General features: G+C 44.4%; 1 protein-coding gene across 3 annotated transcripts in view; it reads right to left on the bottom strand.

Moving 5' to 3' along the window:
* Positions 1-19490, bottom strand: part of MARCHF8 (membrane associated ring-CH-type finger 8) — a 99005-nt gene extending 79515 nt beyond the window's left edge. The window contains exon 1 of one of the 3 annotated variants that reach the window (XM_075758382.1): positions 19208-19490. The gene's annotated coding sequence lies outside the window, so the exon portion shown is untranslated. Of the gene's footprint in view, positions 1-18662; positions 18965-19207 lie in introns of those variants that run through there. The other 2 variants (XM_075758380.1, XM_075758381.1) reach the window with 2 other exon arrangements.
* Between the last annotated feature and the right edge of the window lie 391 nt (positions 19491-19881).

The following is a 19881-nucleotide window of genomic DNA, read 5'->3' as shown; positions in this document are numbered from 1 at the left end:
TTCCCAGCTCTTTTTTGCCTGGAAAGCTGAAGTAATCATGGGACGGCAGGATAGAGAGAGAGGGGGTACATGCATCAGACAGGTCCCATAGGCAGGGCAGTCATCTGCCTGTGAAAGAGGAGGGATCCTATTCTCCTCCTGTCCCCATGGCTGTTCACCTATCATTCACTGGAGTAAAATACTTAAAGAAAACCTTTCTTAGGAGTTTGGGCATTCAGCAAATTATAATAAAATTTAAGCTTGTTTTCATAGGTGGACCCTTTAGAGATTTCTTTACTGATGCTGCCAACAGCCACTAAGCCACAAATACAGATTACAGCTTTTGTCCAGGGAGGTTTCCTGCAAACCTGGCTGGGGCACGTGGGTATGCCAGGACAGAGGACAGCCTGAAGTTCTACTGTTCCCCTTATCTATAGCCACATTGGTTCCTGCAAAATGGATCCCAGCCATACTGCCATTGCGGTAAGCCTTCAGAAACCAATACAATTTCAAAAGACAAAAGAGGTCAAAATCCTGGCCTCAGAGCCCGCAGGAGATATTAGCTCAATGGAGCTAAGATTTCATCCACCCAGGTAGTCCAGTTTTGCTTTCTGCAGGGCAGGCAAAACAGTAACTAAAAGTGCCAGCAGACACCTGAAACACCAGTACGCTGTCCTCATTACATTGCTAGAACCATGAAGCTGCAGCAAGAACAGTCAGATTCAGAGGAAACGAGACCGTGAGTCTCTGAAGGTAGTTGAGAAGGACAAAAAAAAGAAAGAAAAAGCATGCATGTGACCTGGGCCTGGTGGCTAGGGCATTCCCCTGAGCAGTACATCTCCTGGCAGCAACAGAAGCAGAAAATTAGGTTCCCCTGGGTTACCAGCATTAAGTACATGAGAGAGGAAAACTGACAACACCAGGTAACCTCACTATAGCAGAAGCAGGTGGAAGACCACTTGAAACCCCACTTCCATCATCCACCCCATCAGGACCTCAGTTTCCCAAATGACAAAACAAGAACATAAATCAGTCAACGAACCTAACAGTCTGTAAATTGTTGGATTGTTACAGTGAGAAGTGCCATTGGAAGAACCCAGGCAGAGGAAGCTATGCTGTCATCCCTCACCTGCCACCCACTGCAGCTTCTCTGCCCATTACACATTCCAAAATAAAGGCTAAACTGCTCTTTGGCAAAGATTCCCAGCTAGATGGGGGCAAGTAAGCACAAATCATGGTTTCCTGTCTGTGGTTTGGTATCTACCAGAATCTAAAAACACGCAGTACGAACTGCAGATTTTATTAGGTCATTTATACTTCAGAAAGTCCACCATATTCCCTTGCTACCCAGCATATGCCGGAGAACTTCAGCAGAAACTCTGGAACTGTAGTGGCACTGGCTGCAGATGTACGCAGGCCTTACCAAAAGAAAGGCATCCTGAGGATGTATGTAGGTGCGTACACATGCTTTGCATTACTCATAGGAAGGGGGGAAAAAAAATAGCAGTCAAATATGTCAGTTGTTTTCCTATTTAAAGGACAACAGGTATTCTGGAACCTGTGATAGAAGCAAGATGATGGTAACAGAAGGGAATTGGAAGGAATTTCACCTGTGAGTCATTCTGGTCTGCCCCAAGGCTTCTTACACTTTTCTTCAACTGCCCTAGCCCCTATTTATGACAGTGAGCTGTATCACATAGGTCAATGGTCTAATAATCTGTTGCAGAGTGGGCAGGTTAAATATAAAGCAACAGATCACTGCTGTCCAGATGATCCAGACACTGCAGCACCATGCAATGCTGTGACAACCCCGCCACGGAATGGATGCGGTCAGTGGACTTCAGGGGGCCCAGCTGCAGGCTGGAACATGCTGCCCCGAGGCTTTGTGGACTGCTGCCGTCAACCCTGGTCTTCTGAAACTTCCCCTCTACGCAGCACGAAACCTGACCAACCCAAACAGGAATGGAAACCCTCTGAAAAAACCTCTGACTGCTGCTAGATGGTGTAACATCTTCATCAGCTGGTTTACTTTCTCCTAGTGAGACTTGAAATAATCTGTTAATGCAGATTTAGAATCTGTTTTGCTGCTGGAGGTCTTGATGTGAAATCTCAATGCCCCTAAGAAAAAATCCTTTTGTTTTGGTTTTTGTTGTTGTTCTGAAGGTAACAGAAGCCCTCATCCAGTGACCACAGCAAATTCCTGGGTGCATCTTAACTTTCCTTACCTACCCTGACATTTCAGCTGGATACAGCTTATGCCTACTTTCTGTACACTACATTTTCCATATTTGCAAATATTTCCAATCCTATTAGCTTTTGTTGGCTCAAGTTTGAAGCTTTTATTTATTTTATTTTGAGCTTATCCGGACTCCTCCCCTACTAATGTAGCTTACATAATCCTTTTCTAGAGATGACAGATGTGCATTTTTCAAAAAGAGGATCCTGCATCTGCGTTTCATTTTGGTTTACTGTAGCTTAATCAGTACTTTGTTAAAAGTATTATTTAGGAGACTTTATCAAGCCTCATGCACTTCACATGCATTTGTTAACTTGACAAACAAATCTAATCAAGGGAGCTTAAGGGAGAGAAACTAACACTTCTTTCCCTGCAGTACCTTTCACATTTCAGGGCTAGTACAAAACTGGATGTTAAAAGAACCCTTGTACTCAGATCAGGCAGATGTAATTCTGTATTATTGCTATTTACAGCTATGCCTCTGCCCATGTATCTTGCATTTTTTACTAGCTCAGCTGCAACTTCTCCCTTTATTAATTCAGTTCCTCCTTTCCTCCACCTGCTAGCATCCTAAAAATAATCAGCTTCAAGACTTAAAAACATTTTTCTTCTAATAATTTTTAAAAAAATCATGTTATTATGTAGTTGAAATCAAAAGAAAGGCTTAAAAAGGGGACAAGAGATCCTTCTGCATGTTACACATGTTCCCTTTAAAAGCTTCTCCATGTACAGTAGAGAAGCTGTAGACTACACACAAAACACAGAGAAATAGAGGTATCTGCCAGCTCTGGCTGACTCCTCTCAAAATAAGAATATGATCGTTTTTACGAACATGATATAACTAAACAAGCAAGCTGTCAAACTACAGCATCAATAAACAATGGTCCCAGACCTCTTAGCAACTCTTTCCCTTGATTTCAACGGAAGCTGAGCAGAATCTGCACCTCTGAAAAACAGATTCCTTAAAATCTATCCCCTTCAAATCAAATCAGCTGCTAAGTGCAATTACGAACTAGCTTGATAGCGTTCAGAAGAAAACAAATGTCACTTCACCCTGTTCCGGTAACAAAATAATACAGTCATTACAATCCCTTGAGAAAAAAGAAGTTACTTTTGTCCACCTATGCTACTGGTAGCAACTTACCTGCATCAGAAGCATCAGTGATCATTCCTGATATCCTGTGGAAAGAAAAAAGCGCCAGGCGCTCTCCACACACACACACAAGCAGTACATTCCTGCTACAGAGGCAGCAGTTCTTTAACTACATCAGTGGCCTGCTAGGTAATACACATTTTTAAGTACTCTGCTTGTATATTTGTATATATGCTTGTATATTTGTTGATGAAACTGATGGGACAGTCTCTAACTATAACAAGCAGAAAGAAACAGAGGTAAAGCAGAAGTTTAATTCTCTACACTGGGAAGCCCTAACAGTGGGGGCCTGGGAGAGGTCAACAGCCAGGACTGCTGCTTTCTCAGCCTGCTCCATCGAATTTCTAAATCCATTTGCATAAGGGGGTGCCACTTGTTCTTTCACCTAGATAATCACCATTTCACCTCACTCCTTCACATTAAACACATCTTCCTGCCCCAAGGTGCTTCCAAACAGAGCAGGTCTAACACATGAATCACACCGCAAGCTGTGAGTCTTTACAGCTTTGCTGCAAGCAGGGTGTAATATCACAGCATGTATGGGACTTGCCTTGTTATCACTCTTAGCCATGATCCCATCAACTCCCACCATGAGTAGAGACTGGCTTTCTGAGAAATCAATGCCCTCCCTCCAGAAGATGCATTCTTCCCTTTGATTTGGCACTGCAGCCACCCTGCAGAGCAAAAATTAGGCTGTCTTAATCACATCGCTCAAATGAAATCTGTCTTAAAGATATGGATGATGACTTGCTTCTTCGTAATATTCATTGTCAAGTAACAACATGCCACAGTACCACACCTATTGCTACAGTTTTTGAGAAAAGTTGTTTTTCCTTCTTCATTATGCATCCGAAAGCATTGCACAGCAGTAACCTACAATGGACTCTATCACAGTGTGCACACTGGTGATAAAATGGCCAATGCACCTTTTCCTTACTAACCCACAGAAATGGTTAGGGAGGGCAGAGGTGAGGTCTCATACAAATTGAAATTCATAAATTAAAGGAAAATAAAAAAGGTCAGATTATTGTGAACACAGGTTTGGGAATGGTCCACTAACATTGCTGCAGTTGGTCCCTTGCAATTGTTGATCACCCTGCAATCAGCACAGAAGGATCCACAGTAACATCTATTGGATACAAAAACCACTCACATCCCCTCTGTTCACAGGCAAAAGCCAAACCCACAAAACTATGACATGCCAGGGAAAGGCAGCAAGTGATGTCAAGGACAAGGCAACATCCCAGACCTCCAGAATAATAGCAAATCTACCGAGAAAAATGCCCACATGATCATTATAATTAGGCAAAGCACTCCATATGAGATTGATGTTTTTTAAAAGAAAATGTTAATGAAGGTTATAATCAAATGGAAAGAGAGACATTCTAATACATGTGTATACCAGTGAGAGAAATCCGCACCATCATGTATTTGCTGGCAAATTTCTAGTCTAGTACACAAGTCCTCATGATATAATGTAACACCTATAGATAATTTATGATCACTTCCCATTCTCTACTGTAATCCTTTTGGGGTTCACGAAACTCTAAAGTTCTGAAATCCAGTGAAAAATTGCTCTGTATTTTTATCTTAAATATTAATAAAGACTATTAAAAACAAATGCATAAATTTACATTGGAGACAATAAAAGCCTATGTTTCTCAAACAGTGTAAATACTTACAAGGCAAGATAGTGATGAAACAAAACAATCTCATCATTGTTTGGTGAGGACATTGCTCACATTCTGTATTATACACAGATAACAATGATGCATTTTTAGGAAAATCCTGTGCTACATCACTTATTTTCCATTACATCAGAGGCTAACAGTTGTAAAAGCTATTTATGAACAACAGGCGCCTAAGCAACATTCTTCACTATTGTTTAACTGCTACCAGGCAAAACATTCTTCTTAAACCAGAGAAAAAGAATATACTATTGACTAAATGACTCTGTGTTTTGAAGAAGTATGAAATCATTTCTTCTTCATCTCTGAGTGAAGAAGAAATTTCCAAAGTGGTGCATATAAGAATATATCTCTTTGGAATGATTTAGCAGTCAAATGCTAGGTAACTATTTACAGGTTTAAGTTACAACACGTATTTGCTCTGGAAGTTTTAATAAAATCTGTATTTCTGGATCATTGTGACAAACCTCTAAACTCTTTCTAAGGAAATAGCTACAAACTGCATTCTTCAGGACTTGCACGATACAATTGGAGAGCCCAAACCCAGCATCTTCAGAAGTTCAAGCACAGAGTAAAAAGGGCAATGTACCAAGCATCCTGTACCTGATTCTTTCACAAACTCGCATGACATCAGTAAATTATGTTTTCAACCATAATTTCCCACATTTTAAAGCAACCTGAACTTCTGATGCAAAACTAGCTACCAGAAGTCACTTGCTATCCCCTGAAGTTAAGAGTTTCAAATTTTAAATACATTTTAAATACAGGGGAATACTATGAGTCATTAAAGTATAACAGCTTTCAGTGAGAGCTTTTTATTGAGAAGTGCACTCAGGTGTAGCATGTCTATTTATGTTTTTCTGTTTCCATCTTTTTCCATGCTGACACCTTCTCTATACATTTGGCAATGTCCAATAAGAACTCCCTTTCCAAAGGGCAACACAGGAAGGACCAGTACTGGGAGCTGCACAAGAACTTGTGCTCCAGGCAGAATAACCAGCTGGGGTATCCACAGAGCCATAGACATAAATTCCCATCTTTAACTTTATTTCAAATATCACCAATGTAGAGGTGTGCTTGCTGGCTCTGGTTCAGGAACGCAAATAATTTAAATTCTTCACTTCAGTTACTTCTGTGCTATGGAAAGATAACAATACTTCCACTTCACTTCCCACTAGGCTGTTTCAGCCACATAGATAGCTTGTTTGTTCCTCACCATAGCAATGTATGGTACCTTGTACAACCAAGAGCACAGACTGACGTGCTACAGTAAGACAAGCAATAACAACAGTACCCTTCTGAGTCACTCCTCAGAATCCTCAGTTTCACACCTGCATCCTCACCAAAAATTGCCAGATCTTGATTTGAGACAATTGCTAGCAAGACAAACATGGTATTTCTCATCAATTTCAACATGAAAATTATGCTATGAAGAGTGTAAGATCCTCTGCATCACAGAGTTATCACTAAAAAGTAAAGCTATATAAAGCCTATGGACAGAGTCCAGGTCTGTGAATGGAATTATTTTCCCTCCAGTGCCAGAACAAGACAGCCTCTTCCAGCAGCAACCTTATCATGGGATACGTTGCATGGTTAAAAAGCTGATTGTGCTCTTCTTATCGCAAGTGTCCCTAGCACAGTTTAAAGGCCAGGCAACCAATTTCAGAGGGCTGACAAACAGCCTGGCTTCCCTCGTCATGGCTCCCCACACCAGCACTGACACCAACACGCACTGGCAGTGGAGGAGCATCAGCACAAACAGTTTCCCTTCATTGGGGTGTTATTTCATGCGAGCATGCTGGCACGTGTATGTCGGTTCTGTCCATCCTCCCCCCACAACAGTGCTCTGTGCCACCCAAAAAGAAAGGACTGGCATTACTGAACCCCACAGACAAGGCATTCCTTACCATGGTCTATAAAAGGCCATTCATCCCCATGGCACCTAAAATAGCCACTGGATGCGATCATGAGATGAATACATGACTGTGGATTCCTTTAAATCGCTGCCTTTTTACATGGACAAGAAACCAGTATCCAGCGACTGCTTCCTCACCCATTGTCCTTATTCTCTGTTCAGTAATCAAGTATTCATCCTTTCTGTCCCATCCAATATTAGTCCCTTCATTTCTACAAATATTTAGAAGTTTAGAGAGTTTACGAGAAGTTTAGAGAAGGAGCACAAAACTCCACCACTCCATTCCTACGCGCTTACCAGATCTGTATACAATCCTATTAGAACAAATCCATCACAGCTTTCTAGCACCAGAACTAAAGCAGCATTTCTGAAAGTCCGTCTGTCAACCACTAGCTGCTCATTGCCAGTCAAGCACAGCCAGCTGCAGAAGGCTGCTTAGACAGAGTGAAGTATCCAGGTACAGAGAAATTGGACCTATTCACGAGAAACCCCGAGAATTGCACAGGTGTCTCTCTTCCTGCTGGGTGAAGAAGATGACTCACAGCACTCTGTTGCCCTATTGCTTAAGTAACTTCTAGTTTTTGCTCCAGCAGATGCTTTAAGTGATCTTCAAGTGTCTAGTAAGGGTGAGGAGAAGCCCAGGCAATTGGAGAGCAACGTGTTGTCAGACAAAACATGGTTTAGAAGGAACCTAGTGATAGCTGGGGTGATACGGTGGAATGGATGCTGGGATGCTGTTGCATATCCACAGGGCAAGTAAAAGAAGTTGATATGGGAAGTTGTCCAAACAGGGAAAGGCTTAAAATAAAATTCAGGATCACTGTCACATCACTGATGCCAACTGACGTGTTACATTTTTCAACTCAATCACATTCAGAAGTGGCTTTTCTGTCTTCTCTCCTAACAGATGTTCTTTGCTTTAAATTAGTTTAGACAGGAGCCAGAGAGATGAGCTAAAGTTGCTAAATAAGGCCCAGGCAATTCTGGTGCACATCAGCACTATTGTAGAGCCTGAAACATTCATGAAGACAAAACCTGGAAGGAACAGTGGTTTCCATCAGGTTTCTGTTGAAATTGAAGGCAAGAAGAAAAGCTTTATTTATTTTCAAGCTAAAATCTCACCAGTCTTGGAGGAAAACGTACTGTTGGAAAAAGAGGGGAACACTGAACCTGTTGAGGCCACATCAGAATTCTGCACCAACTGCATCCAGAGCTGCAGTGAGATAAATCCACCTGACCCCACCCTACTCTTCTTCATATTTTCCAGGATGTGTACCTGCTGACTGTGTGGTTTCCTTCTCTAAGTAGTTACAGTCACAATAATATTCAGGGACATTTGCTCTTCCAAAGAGTAGATAAAAAAATTACTACAGACAATTAATCTGAATGTCTGCTGAATTAGGCTAATGGAGACATAAAGTCATATTTCTTTATTAACAATTTTTAAATGGCAAATGCAAGATTATTTTTTTAATTGAAAAAGGAAAACTAATCCCCATTCCAAATGCAACAGATGTTAGAAAATCAAGACAAAGTCTCCTCAGTTTTTTGTTCACTTAAAACTGTTGGCATGTTCCATCCCAGAGACAGTCCCATCTTTGGCACAGGCTCCCACACATGGGCTGTACAGCAGCATCAAGATGGTCATAAAGTATGTAAAGACAAAGGATATGAATTCTACTATTTTTGAAGTGACAGGAATCCACAAATGACCCGAACACTGCTGCTTTCTCCTTGCAGACCCAATCATTCCCTTCGATCTCTGAGTACTAGAGGAAGTAGCACTGTCCCTAGGAACAGGCATGGTCCCTTCTGCGTCACAAGTGACCTTGTGCCTGGCACAGTCCTTTCTCCATTAGCCATGCTCTCTCTGAATGAGGCATAAAGCCTTGGTCCTGGAGGAAGTTACACTTCTTGTTTTAGAGGGACATGTGCTATTCAGTGAATGGTATTACCCAGCGATGGCAAAAATTCCCATTACCATCCTCTGTCAAAGAAGTAATTTGGTACAATCTCACATCACCTATGTTTCCTGCAGAGTTAACAGAAGTTTCACAGCTCAGCAAGGCCAGCTGATACCTCATTACAGAGGACAGTAACCACCTAACTTAGAAATGAAACCCAAAGGGTACTAATAAGTATTCAGACCCCAAAATGCTAAATATCCCAGCTGACCCTCTTCCTTGTTGCTGAAATGTGCTGCTTCTGCAGCAAAACCAAGTAGGTGTCTTACAACGCTAAACCAATGCTACCCAACAGCTTCAAGCAGGAAACAACAACATAACTCGTGAATAAAGGTTTGCTTGCGTGTTCATGGGTTGGAGCTTTTTTGGGGGGCTGGGGGTGTTTCTTTAAAGAATAAAGAAATTCTTTAAGAAGATGATGCCCGCTAAGGAGGGCATCTTAGCTGCTTGAAAAGACGACACTGCTGGTAAAACTGCACCCTACAGCATTTAGCTGGGGCAAAGACTCAGCATGAATCCAGTGCAAAGTCAGTACCATCACCCTTACAGCACCTGGTCTCCCCCCAAAATTTGCTTCCCAAACACTGATCCTGCCCAGACTTTCCCAACTGGCAAAACAGAGATAGCAGTTCAATCTCTGATCTTGTCCTATCTGCAGGTTATGAATTAGAATACTTCTCTAATTAGAGATCAACTGTGGAATTAGAAGGTGGATTATTTTTAGCAATCGTCTGATTGAGCCAGAGCTGCAGTTAGTTGTAAATTAGTCACTGCTTTTCCTAAGACTGCATTTTACACACTGACTTCCAATGCAACATTTAGTATCTCTTCAAAAGCCATAATCTGTCAGTCATCTTTGCAGTGAAGAGAGGAAAGAGGAAGCAGCTATCATTCAGCTGAGAAAATACTTCTTAGGATCTTCAGGTTTCTCTCCCACAGCCTAGAAAGAATGGCAAGGGGAGATGAAGAGGTCTGGAAAGGCACAGTCGCCTTCACACACCAGTGGTAAAGACACTACAGGCTTGAGTAACCCATCCCTCTGAGAGCTGTCACGTTGGAGTGGCATCTTCTATAGAAGGGGTTGTAAAAGGCCCAGTGACAGCGTACTGTGCTGTTTTATTGCTCACCAGATTAAAGCATGACTTAGCCTGCCAGTGATTTTCTTCTTTTTTTTTGGCACATTCCAATAAAGGCTCAGCTCAGAAACTTGCCAACTCTCCTTGACTAACAGGGGTTGCTGGAGACTGAGGACAAACAGCATCTCAGAAAAGCAGATCTGTGCTGCTGTATGTCCATGTTACTGGCCTCAGTGGGGTGTGCTGCATACAGTCAAGTCGCTTTCCACTCCCATTCCCTGCTGACAAGAACTACTTTCAGACTTGAAACCCAACAGTTTCATCATCTTATTAAATTACCTGTTCCTGGCTCAGATGTCTCTCATATGCATTAGTTAGATTACATCAGCCACAAAGACCTGTCCATGAAGCACACAGGTTACAGCTCAAAGGAGGCCAGTCAGAGTTTGGATCATCAGCTCTCTGAGTTTCTCCTCCCTATTCACAGAAGCAGCAATGCAAACTGTGTGACAAGGGATGAGTATATATGGTTTATGGGGTCATGTGGAAAGAGAGATAATACCAAAGCACCAAGATGCAACTGGCAGACATACTTTCCCCGAGCAGAGCATCCACCCTGGCACAGAACCATCCCTGCAGCTTCCTCCCACAACCCCTGCACCAGGCACGGCCAATAAAGACAGGCTAAGCCAAACCCATGCAGGTCTTACAAACGGGAGAGCCTAAATACAGCAGCTATGGAGGACTTGAAAAGGCAGCTGACAGCAGCCAACCAGCAGCCTAACCAGCAGGATGCCTGCAGGGTATCACAGGCCTACCAAATCTGTGCAAAGCACTTGTAGTACTGTACAGCGAGAACACGCTGACTGAAAAACTTCCCAGTAGGCATTCAAAGATGGATAAGATGGACTGAACACGTGTCCCAGTGACAAGTAGAGCTCAAATATACAGAGAAAGCAAAAAACCATAACAAATCTCTAACAGACACAATGGAAGATCACAGCCAAGAATAAAATGCATCATGTATCTAATTCCCTTTCTATATAAGGAACTGATCTTGACTCAGCTTCCTTGCTCTCAGGCAGCTGGACCACACAATACTATGCTTGCTTCTTGCCAGAGTATCACTAACAAAGGAAAGTAAGTGAGAAATCTTATCTTGAATCAAACGTGTTCAACAGCACCTGAGCTGGGATCCTTGCCTTGTGGCTGAAGAAGCTGATATCGACAACACTACTAAATAAAAGCCTAGGCTTGGTGCAGATAAAAGTGCCTCAGGGTCCCCAAAACACCAAATGCTGACCATTGGAGACTGATCCTGGGAAGAAGAAAACCACCAAAAGACTACAAAGCATACATCAGACTTGCCCCGCTGCATTTGGCATGTAGGTATGTAGAGGAGATGCTTCCACACTTCACTATGTGGATCTCAGACGCAGCCTTACTGAGCAGGGGTAAAAAGCAAGGAACACGTAGGCAACCCTGGTACGAGGCACAGGGCTCTGGCCAGGTCATCTCCTGCTGCTTTGAACACACAACTTTGAAGCTGCCATTCAATCTATCACTTGCACATTACCTCGCTAGAAACAAAGCCACACATTTCATTTAAGAAAGTAATCAGATGGATCAGGAAAGGTCAAAGAGGAATAGTTTTGAACCTCTTGCCATTTGGAAAATACAAGAGTTGCAAACCCCACCTTCTCAGTGATTTGCCTGGAAAAAACCACAGTGCAGTTTTCCTACGCTCCCAGGAAGGCACATAAAAAGAATCTTGTCTCTAAAAGGCCTTGGGAGCTGCAGAGCGCTGCAGGTGTACCAGAGCAGGACTCTCTATCACACACCTGCCAAAGCGTGTAGCAGCTTGTACAGAACAACGTGGAGACCTTTCAGGCCTTGCAATTTTACGATGAAAGCAACCTAGCGAATGTTTCTGCAACATTTGAAAGACTTAACTCTAGTGATCTCAGCCTGAATTTATCCTCCCCTGTCAGGTCTGGCCCTAGGACGAAGGGTACAAAGTAGCTGCACATCGCTGTCACAAGAATCACAGAAACAAAATACACATCTCATGCAAAAGAACTGCTAAAAGGCAATATAGAGCACTTTCATGCCCCAAAGCAACAAGATATTTCAAGGCTACAGTGTTAACACACTGCATAAGAACACTGATGTATTTAGAAGGCTGAAATTAGATCTCATTTTTATTGGCTTCTGCCAAGAGCAAAGTTAAATTTTCCTTCCATCTTTTAATCAAACATGCTACTTTCTTTTGTTAACTCCCAAGATCAAGCCAGCCTCACAAGACTCCTGTAATTTTACAAGGGAATCTCATGTCCCTCCACCTCCTTATGTTATCAAACATTAATTTTGTGAAGAGTCTGCTGCACCACGACAGCTCTAATTTAGTAACAATACTTAACCTTTTCCCCTAGGCTCTGAGAAAGCCTTGCAATGGAAGAAGGCCATCCCACGGGCTGAAGGATTAGCACAGCCTGATAGACTACAGTTTGGTATCCTGTGGTTGCAGGCTACATAAGGGCCACTCACTCATGTGAACTACCTTGTGTCCAAAAAAGTGCTGTCTCCACGGGCTTCGATGCAGGGTGAGGTTGCAGATCTAGGTTGCGACATTACAATTTACAGTCCCTCCTTCCTGTGATGTTCCAGCAAATATTTGACATTTAGCCAACAGGTTTAGAAGGTACTTGCAGCGTGATTGTATAAGCCTACTTTCCCTTGAAAAGCAGGCTAAAAAAGTATTTTCTAAAAAAATGCAAGAACCTTACAGTTGCAGGAAACTAAGGTACACATAGGTGAAGTAGCTTAAACCAGAAAATAAAGGCCAGAAGCAGGAACAAGGCTCAGATTTCCTGTCTCTCGCAACAAACTTTTAGCTGCAAGTGAACTTCCTCTTCTTTTTAGAGCTAAGCAGATTTTTTTTTTCCCTCCTCTTTGCAACAAGACAGCATTTTAGTTCAGTATGCATTTATGCCGTTTGGTATAAGAAAACCCTTTCATATAGAGATCATTTGCAATGTCAAAGATTAGCAGCTCCTCTGCAAGTCTTCAGTCTACTTGAGTTTTATATATTATATGCATGCATGTATACACCCCGATATACACACATTTTATAGAAGCAGCTTCAATGTAAATGATTGGTCACAGATTGTGCTAGAGAAAAAACACTTGACAACCACTGTCCTTTCTAGTCCTGGCACTTTCAGTTCAGATTTGGCAGGCAAGCCCTAGATGAAAATGACCCTGAAAGCTATGATGACAATCACATTTAAATGGGCAATATTTTGGATGCAGAACTACAACAGAAACTCACTTCATTTACCAGAAAGGAAGGAACAACCAAAGCTTACTGTTAACTTCAGAAAGAGACAGACTGCTCCCATGTGTATTTTCGTCTATGTCATCACCTATGGTAAACTGTTACCTAGAGCTCTTCATGTTACTCTGGTACGTCAGACTTCACCAAGCTTATTAAGCAGAGAAAAGCCACTGCCAACTTTCACTTTCTATATATTGTAGCAGAGTTCATCTCGTTGCTATGTGCAAGTCCCGTAAGAGTGGTTTGCTGAAGGCGGCCATGGGAAACAGGTGAGAAGGGGACAAAAACCACACTCAGATAGGGCAAGAGGAGGCATTTGCAAGAATTTTTTGCTATAATGTGGCCCATGTCATGAAAGCATGGTAGAGCCCTGTATTGCATCACTCCCTGTATTTCAATCCATCAATCTTCCCATAAATATATGTACACATAGAGGGAAAAAAAACCCAAAACATATACACACACAGAAATATGCCACATTTTTCCATTAGCCTTCCTCTTCTGACTGATGCATTCGTAGTTACAAGAGATTATAACAAGGATTGGCCTAGTAGTGAATCACCCTCAATAGCACACTGCGCTTTTACAACTAGAAATAGAGGGATCAGAGAGATTAATCCTCTGTCCTGGATGACATGAGGAGCCAGTGACAGTGAAAGCAAATATAAATAGACAGAGAAGGCTCTTTGTCTTGCTACGGCCCCCTTTGGTTTTGAAGGAGGCTCTTCCACCAAGAGATGCCTTAAGAGGTCATTATGAATGAAATTAAACAAAAGCATCCCTTTTGTAAGACCTGCAGTAATTGGGAGAGGAGGAGCTCCCACTAATAATCCCCATGACATCACCTTCCCTCTCCCAGGAAGGTAAAGGCCAGGTTCAGCCCCACTGCCAAGAGAAGAACTTACAGTAGCAAGATTTGACTGAATATTTCCTCAATATTTAATTGGTGTTACAGGGCAGGTTGTACACAGCGAGTCTGTTGCTTCCTGTTCAGTTAATGCTACTCAAATGACCATCTACAGGCAAAATTCACCCAAAAGCCATGTCTAGAAGTCAGTAACCTTCAGCACTAGGAGTCACAGCAATATGTGGACCCCTGATGCTGTTCCCACATGAATTCTAGTGTGACAAGAAAACGGAACTTAAAACCCAACTCTGGCAATAAGAACAGAAGCACATCCCCTCTCCTCGAGCTGCACTGATAGCACAGAGTTATCAGCAGTAAGCAAGTCTGAGTGACAAATTATTCTGGTCATTAGAATCAGCAGATCAGGCCCAGGGGAAGCCTATCTGTTTATTAAGAAGTGTTGGTTTTTTTTCTACAGATACGCTTCCTTGCAGGCTCAGTACACACAGTAAAGAGGAACCGAAAGGCTTTTTAAAAATACATTTGAGAGGAAGGGAGGCACCAAGGATTTGTATGTTTTTTTAAAAGTTAGCAACTGTGTATGTAACCTTGCACCCATTTTTTTTTTTTTTTATCTTTTTTGGTTTGTCACCCTGGTACCTTCTATCTTTCTTTCCTTCCCCTCTGTCTTATCCAACTGACCCTTTGGTTTAAAGAGAAATGTTTCTCATCCTGTGTCCAGGACATGACAGAAGTCAAACTATCTGCTCACAGAAGAGCAGCTGGGAATATTTTTATTCCTTGTAATGAACCTCTTATCCTTGATGGTGTATAAACACATGATCTGACTGAAGACATGGCCAAACTGGGGGACGAACTCACCCTTAGTAGTTTTCAGTCACCTGTTACATAACGTTCCTAAATCCAATGCCCATTTTCCGAAGGAGAAACTCTGGCACAGTTGTTCATGACCAGCCTTGCCTGCAGATTGGAGTGGTAACGTATTCTGTCCTCCTGATGCCTTTTGAAGGACACACAGAAACTTTAAGAGGCAGATATCAAGGTATACCTAACTGATATATGGGATTTACCTATCCCAATATATACAATGTTCATATTCTATATTGGTTCTTGCCACATATTCTGCAAGGTTTAAAATTGGGATCCTTAAATGAATCTCCAGGGGTAAAATGCTTATCTATTAGTTGACTTGATTTAATCAAACTATGGAAAAATCTCAGCCACAATTTCTACAATCTTTGAGTATTTTTCACCTACTAGACATATACCTGACATCAAAGTTTTCAACACTGTTTTCATCTGAGTTCAATCAACCATGACATTCTGCCAGATCTCTGGTTAAATTTAAGATGTGCTACCAAGCTTGCCTACTTGCCTGCAGGTATCAAAGGTGAACTCCAGAGAGGGGCCTATTTTAAAAGATAGAAAAGTTGAACAGTAATTTACATATATCTTTGATCTAAAATGGCCCAAACCTGATAACCAGTTGGGCACATAATAAAGGCCAGCCTTCCCCCTGGTCCCTGGGGAGAGAAATTGCAAGCACTAGAAACTGCTGATCGTTAAGATATCTCTTGCTGTTTGTGAACTGTCTGGCTGTCTGGTGATGAGTTACATTTAAGAATAACGCAGCTCTTAAAGTGTATCTTTAATTGCAAAAATATTGTGCTTGCAATGGCTCTTGTCCATTTACCTACACTAGAATCAATAAACACAATGTAATCTGTTATTTGGTTTTTTAATGCTTCACATGAATGTGGTTAGATTCCTTGATAAAAGACCCACAAAAATACTGTGGTAAGCAGTGAAAAATAATCTGGTTTGGAAACGATGAGTTCTTTGGACAACTGGTGTTTTCAGTAAAAGCCAGGCAACAGAACCAGTAAAAGCAGCCCTAACTTAGTAAAGAGGGTTTCAAGGACGTGTGAAACTTCACTACTAACGAAGCTCACCCAGCAAGTTTAATGCCAGCTCTACTACGGCAAAGCAAGCTGCCACCAGATCTTTGTAGTCAACGCACAAGTCAGCAAAACAAAGGTCACAGTAAACCCTGCATAAGTTCTGTCTCGCTATGGGAATTAATACAGTGAATGAGATGTGCGGTTTACCTGGTTCACTCAGCTCCTGCAGCAGCTAGCACTGGGTGCTCCAGAGAAACAATTGGAGCAGGCAGTAACTGGGTAGCTTGTTCCCCAGATTTCCCATCTAATACCTTTTGCCCAAGAAGTGAAGTTTTTCCCAGACTTGAAGTTTTCCATTCTTTATAGCCTTCTACAGTTTTGCTATTCACTATTTGTCCGCCACATGCAGACACAGTCCAAGCACAATGATGTCCAGGCTTCCTGCAAGCTTCTTCCTTCAAAGCCTGTTCATTTTTTAAAGTAGCCCAGCTACAGCCTCTTATAGAATAATAGTTGGGCACTTCTACAAGATCAAGAGTTCCTTATATTTTTGGGAGAGGGAGAAGGGCAGGAGCAGAGCAAAACAAATCAAAAAATAAAAGAAGAGGGCACTTCATTGCTGTTTTCATTTTTCGTGGCAAATGGCCATGCTCACGCTCTTCTTCACTATTTCTAAAGCTGGCTATCAGTCAGTCACATCAGGGCTGACTGCTTCTGAGGTGTGTGGCAGGAAAGACCCATAGCAGGAGACTCCTTTTTCTTAGGCAGCAGTCTCAATTCAGGACTTGGAAGAAGAACCTACCACTCAGTAGGTTGAGCAGCATTACTACTGGGAGCTGTCGCACTCCTGCAGTGATCTGCCTCCCCCACTAATACCAGTGTTTGGAAGAGCAATAACGAAATCAGGCTGGCAGAGAAGAGACTTCAGCACATTGCCCAGAGCACACGTGACAGCCTCAGCAACTGGGAAGACTGAGTCCTTTCACCCTTGAAAACAGGAGAGTTGCTTGTCCAAGGTTAGACATAAAGTAACAGATTTTTTTTAAAAAAAAGTCATCCTGAAAATCTAGAAAGTTCATCCACCGTGCTGAATTAAGATAAGCATCATGACGATAGATTAAGACTGAAGAAAAGCAGCCAGGGAACAGGTAGATTTTCTAGCACTGCAATCACAAGTGCCTCATCCGGACACCTCCACCAATTCTGGTCACATATCCATACACTGAGCATGAAAAGGGTTGCAGCCTTTCTTCCAATCACACCTCAAAATAGAAAATTGCTTCTTTTCAACTAGTTTACGTCTATAAGGAAAACTGCTGACTAGGGCTAGCTGAAAGTCAAGTTGAAAAACCAAAACAACAAAAAAACCCCAACACCATAACAACAAATATTCAGTGAATTGTGATTTTTTTAAGTTCACATTAGACTGTAACCAAAAGTACACCAAGTCTCCAGCAAAGGTGCAGTTGTTCAGTCTTTGGTAGTCCTATCAGTTTCAGCAGCTGTAGCAGAATCAAATCCTGGCAAATGTCTCGCTTTCTCGAGGCAGCTACAGGGTTGCTTGGGGGAGTTTGTCACCAAAAAAGGTTTGGGCCACAGCTGAGCAGCTTCCAATGCCAGGTATTATCCTGGGTGCTGGGGCGTACCCTTGAGCTAGGACCCTCGATGTTTCCAGCAATCCTGCTCCAGAGGCAGACCTAGCAGAACTCTGCATCAGTGGAAACTGATCAGCATTGATAGGTTTCAAAGAAAACATCTTAGGTTTGATAAATAAACAGTTTTCAAAGAAAACTTCTTTCCTCTGAAAATTTTTTACTAGGGCTATTACTGGATCAACTGCAGCCTCACCTGACACTACTCCGGAACTAATTTTGGCAGCAAAAGTTGATGAAGAGTGCTGCTGCTTCAGCGGAAGTGTTACTGTCAGACCAGCTCTTCTCTCGCACCCCCCTCCTTCTTCCAAGATCTCTTTCCACCTCCACCCAAGCTCTATGTAAATTGCCTCTTCTATGTTTACGTTGCTGGGTCATTTCACAAATTTGTTGTGCTTGGAAGTATAGAAGTCCTTTGCCAAGTGCAAAGCCTCAGCTTTATGACCTCTTGTACTGCAGTTTGAAACAAACTGATTTCACATTGGCACGTTACAATTCTAGCTTTGCTTGCACTTCCAGCGTACTAAAAAGAGGAAAAGTTAAAGTTCAGAACAACTTGAGCATTACTCTATCTGCCAACTAACTCTAGGAAGCATGAAGGAATTCTGACTATTTCTCAGTCGGCCGTGAAACTTCATGATTCATTACGAACACGTTGTGACCAGCACATCTTGTGTAGTTTTATCTCCGATGTATCTTCATTCCACATCATTACCCGAATGCAAATTCGGGTCCTCCTCCAAATCGGACGCCCAGTGCAAACTGAGCGCCTCTCCCACCCGGCTGAGCCGCTCTCGGTTTCTCCTAAGCAATACTAATACTCCCAGGGCCAATGCGCACAGAGGAGCTCGGGCTGAGCAGACAAAGACGGCGGAGGTCGGAAAGCCTCTTACCAGTGAATTAGTTGCCGTTTCCTCAGCTCCGATAGAGGAACAGCCCTGAACTCTCCGAGCGGAGTCTCCGCATCGGCCAACGACGGGAAGCTCCGCAGCAGCCACCGCCCCACAGGCCGGCGGAGACGACCCCCGCGCTCCCTCCTGTCCCGGCCGCCACGCCACGCCACGGCGGCCGGTCCCACGGGTGGCAGCCGCGGGCCGGGCCACGCCGCCCCCGCACAGCTGCCTGTTGCTCGCCGTCGGCACCGACCGGCTTCCAGCAGGCGCCTCACCTGCGGGCGGTCCCGTCGTTGGACCCGGAGGGGCGAGGTGGTGCCCGCGGGGGCGGGACGAGCGGCGACCGCAGGGCAGCGCCCCCTGTGCAGGCGCCCCCCGAGCGGCACCGCGGGCAGCCCGCCCCGGGTCACCGCCGCGGCCCGGCCTTGCTCCCTGCGGCGGCGGCGCCGGACCCGACCTCCCCGCGCCGGAGGGGCTGCGGACCCTGCTCGGCCCCCGAGGAGGAAGCGGCGGCTCCCCACGGCTAGGGCGGCGGCCGAGCCTACCTTGGTGCCCCGCACAGGGCCCGAGCCGGCGGCTCCTCCTCCGGCTGCGGCGGCTGCTGTTGCCCATACCCGGGAGGCGGCGGGCCGTGGCGCCGACGGGCCGGGGGCTGGGAAGCTCCTGCGGACCGGGGCACCCCCGGCTCTCTCGCCCGGCTCCTGTTTACCGCTGCTCCCCGGCCGGCCGGGCTGCCTGTCAGCACGCCGCCCCGCCCCGGCCCGCCCCCGCCGCCATGGCCCGGAGGAGGACGGGGAAGCGAGGCGGCCGCACCGCGCCGAGGACGCGGCTCCCTCCGGGGCAAGGAGGGGGGAGGGTGCTCCCGGTAGGGCAGCGACCGGCCCGATCGCCTCCCGGTTAAACTTTCCTCCGCGGGCGGGCTGGCCGCGCTCAGGACACGGGAGCGCGGAGACGCAGCCCCGCGTGAGGCCACGTACCGCACCCCCATCCCTGCTCCTCCGGCACCCTCCACCAGAAACACGCCGCCGGGCCGGGAGGGCTTCCAGCACCTGCGCCAGCGGGGAGGCCGGGGGCCAGGCAGGGGCGGTGACTTACCGGGAACCGTAAGGCGAAAATCGGCAGCGAAACGAGAGGTCTTTAGCTGTCCTGAGCTTTGCTCTCACCCTGACCTCCTGCTGCCGCAAATAGTGATGTTTATGTCGTGTCCGAGGGGAGAACA

Source organism: Balearica regulorum, chromosome 7 (genome assembly GCF_011004875.1).
Source record: "Balearica regulorum gibbericeps isolate bBalReg1 chromosome 7, bBalReg1.pri, whole genome shotgun sequence".
Lineage (NCBI taxonomy): Eukaryota > Metazoa > Chordata > Aves > Gruiformes > Gruidae > Balearica > Balearica regulorum.
This window is presented reverse-complemented; position numbering and strand designations above follow the sequence as displayed.